At 39.9% G+C, this 7,380-nt stretch overlaps 1 pseudogene; it reads left to right on the top strand.

Moving 5' to 3' along the window:
• Positions 1–1,075: 1,075 nt before the first annotated feature.
• Positions 1,076–4,012, top strand: LOC141085736 (hsp90 co-chaperone Cdc37-like; annotated as a pseudogene).
• Positions 4,013–7,380: the final 3,368 nt, after the last annotated feature.

The raw sequence follows: 7,380 nt of genomic DNA, 5'->3' as shown, positions 1-7,380 counted from the left end.
TGTTTTTAATTCAAGACATCTTTTATGATTTCTTGTTTCAGTGTTGTATGTTTTTTCCCCTCATATGCGATCTCTTCACAAATAAAATATTGAAAAGCCTGATACAGAAAATAATAAAGCTAGAATGTAAGTCCACAAGGGCAGGGTCCTCTCCCCTCTGCACCAGTCTGTCATTGTAAATTTGTTTTCTGCTAACGATATCTATAATTTTTTACGTAACCCCCTTCTCATGTACAGCACCATGGAATTAATGGTGCTATATAAATAAATAATAATAATAATCCATAATTTGCTAATATTTTTATAACTTGGTTTTGACCCACAATTTTGATTGAAATTCTTCATGCTCTGTAACAGGGTAGATCCCTCTATCATATTCATAGGGGTCCCATGTACACATGGTAAGACCAGGCAGGGAGCAGGAAGCACTGGAAAAAGGGAGAAGTTCCCTTCCGGCAGAGAGAGAAGCAGCGGGGGGTGGATTGCGCTCTGCAACGAGAGAGACAGAGCGGAGTCGTGTCTCAGCAGAGCTTGCGTGAGGGCCCCCGAGAGTCATTGAGTGCGCAGAGTATCAGGCGCTCAGCAGGCAGCATGCGGTGCTCGCATTGAGAAGTGAGTGCCAGGTGCCGGATGCTGCGGTGTGTTCCCCATTTTTCAAAGGCGTGCAGCGGAGCACTCATAGGAGAGAGACCTCTGCAGCACCCCTTCCCCAAACTTTTGTTGCACAAATTAATGGACTAGGTGCTCAGCGGAAAAAAACGGAGACCACCTGTTGCCGCCAGAAGCTTGTTCATGCGTAGGCGGGTGACGCCTGAAGACACTGTGCCTGCCGTTGCAGAGACTACAACCCCCACCAGACTACACGCGGCTGAGAAACATAGGAGTCACGATAAGTTCATAACAAGACTGTTGTGTTGTATTACAATTTCCTTTGTTAACTATCTGTTGTCTCCCTGTGAGTTTTCCCTATTGTTATAATTTTAATTGCATAATTGTTAACCCTTGATCTGCATTCCCTGCGTTACTGCATCCTGGGACCTGCTTACAGATACTTCCAGTTTTGATGGAACATCCAATGGCCCATGTGGAAAGGATGGAGGAGTTTGAGAAAGAGAAGGAGAAACTTCAGAAAGGGATGAAGGAATATAAAAAGAAGATTACCAAATATAAGAAGAAATTAAAGAATTACAGATTCAGGATAATTTGAAGGGGGACTCTGAGACGATGAAGAGGGATGTTGAGCAACTGAAGAAAGAGGAAAATAACTTGATGAAGAAGGAAACCATACTGAAGAAGAAAGAACGTGGACACTGCTAGCTAGGAAGGGTTTAGCAGCATTGTTTTCAACATTAAAGGGAACCTGTCACCAGAAAAACATGCTATTAACTTGCAGATAAGGGGTTAATCTGCAGGTTAATAGCATTATTAACCTGCCCAGCGCCTGCACTTAGACAAACACTGCCGTCAGAAAATGAACTCTGAACCCCTGCTATTCGGGTTCAGCCATCACTCTAAGTATACAGTTGTGGCCAAAAGTATTGACACCCCGGCAATTTTGTCAGATAATACTCAGTTTCTTCCTGAAAATTATAGCAAACACAAATTCTTTGGTATTATTATCTTCATTTAATTTGTCTTAAATGAAAAAACACAAAAAGAATTGTCCTAAAGCCAAATTGGATATAATTCCACACCAAACATAAAAAAGAGGGTGGACAAAAGTATTGGCACCGTTTGAAAAATCATGTGATGCTTCTCTAGTTTGTGTAATTAACAGCACCAGTAACTTACCTGTGGCACCTAACAGGTGTTGGCAATAACTAAATCACACTTGCAGCCAGTTGACATGGATTTAAGTTGATTCAACCTCTGTCCTGTGTCCTTGTGTGTACCACATTGAGCATGGAGAAAAGAAAGAAGACCAAAGAACTGTCTGAGGACTTGAGAAACCAAATTGTGAGGAAGCATGAGCAATCTCAAGGCTACAAGTCCATCTCCAAAGACCTGAATGTTCCTGTGTCTACCGTGCGCAGTGTCATCACGAAGTTTAAAGCCCATGGTGCTGTGGCTAACCTCCCTAGATGTGGATGGAAAAGAAAAATTGACAAGAGATTTCAACGCAAGATTGTGCGGATGTTGGATAAAGAACCTTGACTAACATCAAAACAATTTCAAGCTGCCCTGCAGTCCGAGGGTACAACAGTGTCAACCCATACTATCCGTCGGCGTCTGAATGAAAAGGGACTGTATGGTAGGAGACCCAGGAAGACCCCACTTCTTACCCCGAGACATAAAAAGCCAGGCTGGAGTTTGCCAAAACTTACCTGAAACAGCCTAAAACGTTTTGGAAGAATGTTCTCTGGTCAGATGAGACAAAAGTAGAGCTTTTTGGGCAAAGGCATCAACATAGAGTTTACAGGAGAAAAAAAGAGGCATTCAAAGAAAAGAACACGATCCCTACAGTCAAACATGGCGGAGGTTCCCTGATGTTTTGGGGTTGCTTTGTTGCCTCTGGCACTGAACTGCTTGACCGTGTGCATGGCATTGTGAAGTCTGAAGACTACCAATAAATTTTGCAGCATAATGTAGGGCCCAGTGTGAGAAAGCTGGGTCTCTCTCAGAGGACATGGGTCTTCCAGCAGGACAATGACCCAAAACACACTTCAAAAAGCACTAGAAAATGGTTTGAGAGAAAGCACTGGAGACTTCTAAGGTGGCCAGCAATGAATCCATACCCAAATCCCACAGAACACCTGTGGAGAGATCTAAAAATGGCAGTTTGGAGAAGGCACCCTTCTAATATCAGGGACCTTGAGCAGTTTGCCAAAGAAGAATGGTCTAAAATTCTAGCAGAGCATTGTAAGAAACTCATTGATGGTTACCGAAAGCGGTTGGTCGCAGTTATTTTGGCTAAAGGTTGTGCAACCAAGTATTAGGCTGAGGGTGCCAACACTTTTGTCTGGCCCATTTTTGGAGTTTTGTGTGAAATGATCAATGTTTTGCTTTTTGCTTCATTCTCTTTTGTGTTTTTTCATTTAAGACAAATTAAATGAAGATAATAATACCAAAGAATTTGTGATAGCAATAATTTTCAGGAAGAAACAGAGTATTATCTGACAAAATTGCAGGGGTGTCAATACTTTTGGCCACAACTGTACAAAGCGGCTGCAATAGGGCTGTCAGTCAGGACCAGGGGCATGGTTACTGAATCCACTTCGGTGCCGCCCCTGTGACTGAACACTGATCGCTGCCAAAGGTTATAAAGTTAATTTTCCCTCAGCAGTGTTAGGCTAAATGCGAGCGCTGGGCAGGTTCACAACGCTATTAATCTGCAGATTAACCCCATATCTGCAGGTTAATAACATTTTTTCTGCTGATAGGTTCCCTTTAAATCATGAGTAAACATGCTGATGGCGATGCAAAAGGAACAAAAGCACAAAATCTTTGTAACAAAGAATCTCAAGCAAAACAAACATTTTGGCATGCTGCACCACTGGGTCAACACTCAGTAGTACATGTCTGATAACCCACATCAGATGTGCAAGGAGATCTGAAGCATTGACCTGGATGTGGAAGAGAAACAAGCCCTGATGGCAACAAGTCGCCAGACTATCGTCATGCAGGTTAGGTAATTCTGAAGCTGGACAAAAGAATAATGGTGGATCCAAGAGCGTGCTTACGACAGTTCTTTACATTGACAAAGACCGCCGACCGGCAGTAACGGGACACTTTAAATAATGATTAGGAAGCTTTTGAGAGTGAGCCAAAATCCAAAGACAGAAGGCTTTGAATTTGAGGAAGAGGAGCAGAAGAGACTGGGACCCAGCTGGCTAGATCCAATCAAGGTTTATAAGACTCTTCCACCTGAATTGCAGAAATAGTTTGATACAAAAGACATTCAGACCCTGCAGGACATAATCAGCTAATGGACCCAAATGAAGACAAGATTTATTTGAAGCAATGCATAATCTCCGGAACGTGGGTCCCAAAAGTCATGACGCCGAAAACATAGATCCAGTCTACGAATAGTGTCTTCCAAGCAGAACACAGCATCCTAGGGGTCTGATCATGGAAAGTGTGGCATCTGCAAGGCGACTCAACGAGGTATTATAACATTAGTAGGATCTCTTCTGAGGTAACTTACCTATTTGACCCAAAACAGATGATGCAAATGCCATTAACCTTTGTGTAAAGTATAAAATCAATGACGGCAGCAAATTATGGATAATAATAGCTGTATTATTTTGTTTATCAAGCCCATGTCTCCCCACTGACTATAATGAGTTCTGTGAATTTTCTGTCACAGTTAACTCTTTAGAGGTTTACCCCTTTCAATCTTCTGTACACCATCAACATAGTCATGGTACTCGTGCTCCAGTACCGACTCTCCGCTGCCTGCTCGTCTTTGTTTACAGGCTGCAATGGTGACATCATGTCTGTAGTACGTGTGACCGCCGCAGCCAATCACTGAGCTCAGGGCTTGTGACAGCTAAACCGGCACCAGTGCTGAGACTTCTGACTTGCCAGTACAGAACAGAAAAAAAAATACACTGCTGTTCCTTATACCTGCAGTGATGATGCTGGGTCAGACTGACCACTTGTATGGTACAATGCAGCGCGAGCTCAGCAAGTCAGCATCGTGCTCAGTGCTCACATTTCACAGTGCTACACCAACAATAGGAGATGTCAGAAGGTGCATTTTCATAGTGAGGGATGTTCAGACTGCCCAGGACAGCAGGGCAGAGACCCAAATCTGGGACTGTCTTGCTTTATGAAAGATAGAATCTCCAGCGCTGGACTTCAGTTAAAAATTCATCATTTATTATAAATTCTTAAAATCGGACAGAAAAAGGTATGAATAAGGACATACAGGCAGATGGGGTCTCTGGTGGTCTCCAACCAACGCGTTTCGACCTAAAAGGTCTTACTCATGGTTCACACTAGACCAATACTGACGACTACAAGTAATACAAAAACTAGTAAATCACAGGTGTTGGACAAAAGAATTAATGAAAATAGGGAGTATCCCTACCAGTTAACTCTTGCAAAACATTCAGCCTAATGTGGAGCTGAAATATACATTAACCTTTTTACCATTAGTAAATGAAATAATGTAAACAAAGATTTGTCGGAAAAACGGAAAAAAATGGAAAAAATAAGGACTGATTAAAAAAATGTCATAAGAATATAATGAATGGCAAGAAAAGAAAAAAAAAAAAAACCACAACCTTCATTGATTGATATAATATTAATAAACAAAGTAACGATCACAAAAATTATCGGAATAACCAGAATTAAATAAAACTAAATAGATATACATATAAAGAAGAAAATATCAATCTAATTGCAATATTAAATCAAGTCGTTTGTTCAGACCCAATGGTACTCTTGTATTTAATTTAAAGATCCAAAAGGATTCGCGATTTAATAATTTTCTCCTGAAATCACCTCCCCTAGTAGATCTATAGACTTTCTCTATTGCTATAATTTTGAGACTATCAGTTTTACCTCCATGAACAGTTTTACAATGATAAGAAACTGCTGAAATATTATAATTGCTACTAGTAGCTTCTGACAAGTGTTTCCTAATTCTCTTTTTAAGAGGTCCTATTGTACAGCCTACATATTGTAGGTTACAAAAAATGCATTCAATAACATATATTACTCCTTCTGAATTACAATTTATGTGAGACTGAATAGGGTATGATATGCCAGTAACACTAGAAGTGAATCTGCTGGTTTTAACCACATAGTTGCAGACTTTACAGGGATGATGTCCACATTTGGAAAAGCCTTTATATGACAACCAAGTATTATTTTTAGTTCTACTATTGCTAATAAACAGACTGGGGGATAAGATATCGCTCAAAGCAGGAGCTTTCCTGGCTATGTATCGTATCTGGGTATTGTCCAGAATTTGACCAAGTTTATTATCATTGTGTAAAATAGGTAAATATTTTTTGACAATGTCCGTTATCTTATTGAATTGTGGACTGTACATGGTAGAGAAACTAACTATAGGACGGTCATGATTATTACAGGAGGCCTGTGTGCGATTCTTTTTCTTATTACCATTAATTCCAGTGTGTACAAGGCTCAAAGGAGATTCATTCAGCAGGGTGTGTCTATCGATCCTGCTGACAATATTATCAGCTTTCCTTAGCATCCAATTAGCATATCCTCTGTCCTTAAGTCTAGAAAGGGTTTTGTTTGATTCTTTGGCAAATGTTGTAGGTGAGCTGCAATTTCTTTTTAACCTAATTAATTCTCCCACTGGAATGTTTTTAACCACATGCTTTAGATGACAAGAATAAGCTTGTAAAATTGAGTTTGTATCTGTGGGTTTTCTAAACGGAAAAACACAGACCTTTTGGCTGTCAGGATTCACAGACAAAGTCACATCCAGATAATTAATAGATAAATCTGACACTGTAAATGTAAATGAAAGATTAAATTCGTTCATATTGATATAGTTAATGAAATCACTAATCCCTGAGATGTCTCCCTTCCAGATCAAAATCAGGTCATCAATATAGCGACCATATAATTGTATATTTTGTGCAAAGGGATTATTGTTACATAAGATATATTTCTCTTCCCAAACACCTACTGTAATATTAGCTAAAGCTGGGGAACATTTGCCCCCCATACTTACTCCTTGTTTTTGTAAGAAAAAAATTCCATCAAATGAAAAATAATTATGTGAGAGAAGAAAAGAGACTGCATCCACAATGAAAGATTGAATTTCTATCACATATGTGCTATATTTGTCCAAAAAGAATGTGAGACTAGAGATAATCACATTATGTGGTATGGACGGGTATAAACCCACCACATCACAAGTAATCCATGAATATTCTGGTGACCAATGATAATCATCCAGGGCAGAGATTAACATTTTGGTGTCTCTAATATATCCTGGAAGATCGATAACCAAAGGTTGTAGGTAATGATCAACCCACTCTGCCAATTTCTCTGAAAAAGACCCTATCCCCGAAATTATAGTTCTAAAAGGGGGGGGAACAAATCCTTGTGGATTTTAGGAAACGCATGATAAATAGGAATCACAGGGTTCTTGATATTAATATAATCATAGATTTTCTGTGTTATGGCCCCTGTGACTAAACCATCACTTAATAATTTTGACAGATCACACTGGAATTTAGACGTGGGATCACTGGAAATCTTAGAATAGGTAGCAGAATCATTCAAAATGCGCAAATTTTCTGAATAATACAGGCCAGCATTAAGAACGACTACTCCACCCCCTTTGTCTGCCTGTCTCACCAAAATGTCAGCATTATCTTTTAACTCTTTCATTGCTACTCTCTCTTGTGCTGTTAAATTGTCATATGTCATTTCTGTTATTTTATCAAGTTC

Source organism: Dendrobates tinctorius, unplaced genomic scaffold (genome assembly GCF_039654945.1).
Source record: "Dendrobates tinctorius isolate UK_male_01 unplaced genomic scaffold, ASM3965494v1 ptg000029l, whole genome shotgun sequence".
In the NCBI taxonomy this organism is placed as follows: Eukaryota; Metazoa; Chordata; class Amphibia; order Anura; family Dendrobatidae; genus Dendrobates; species Dendrobates tinctorius.
This window is presented reverse-complemented; position numbering and strand designations above follow the sequence as displayed.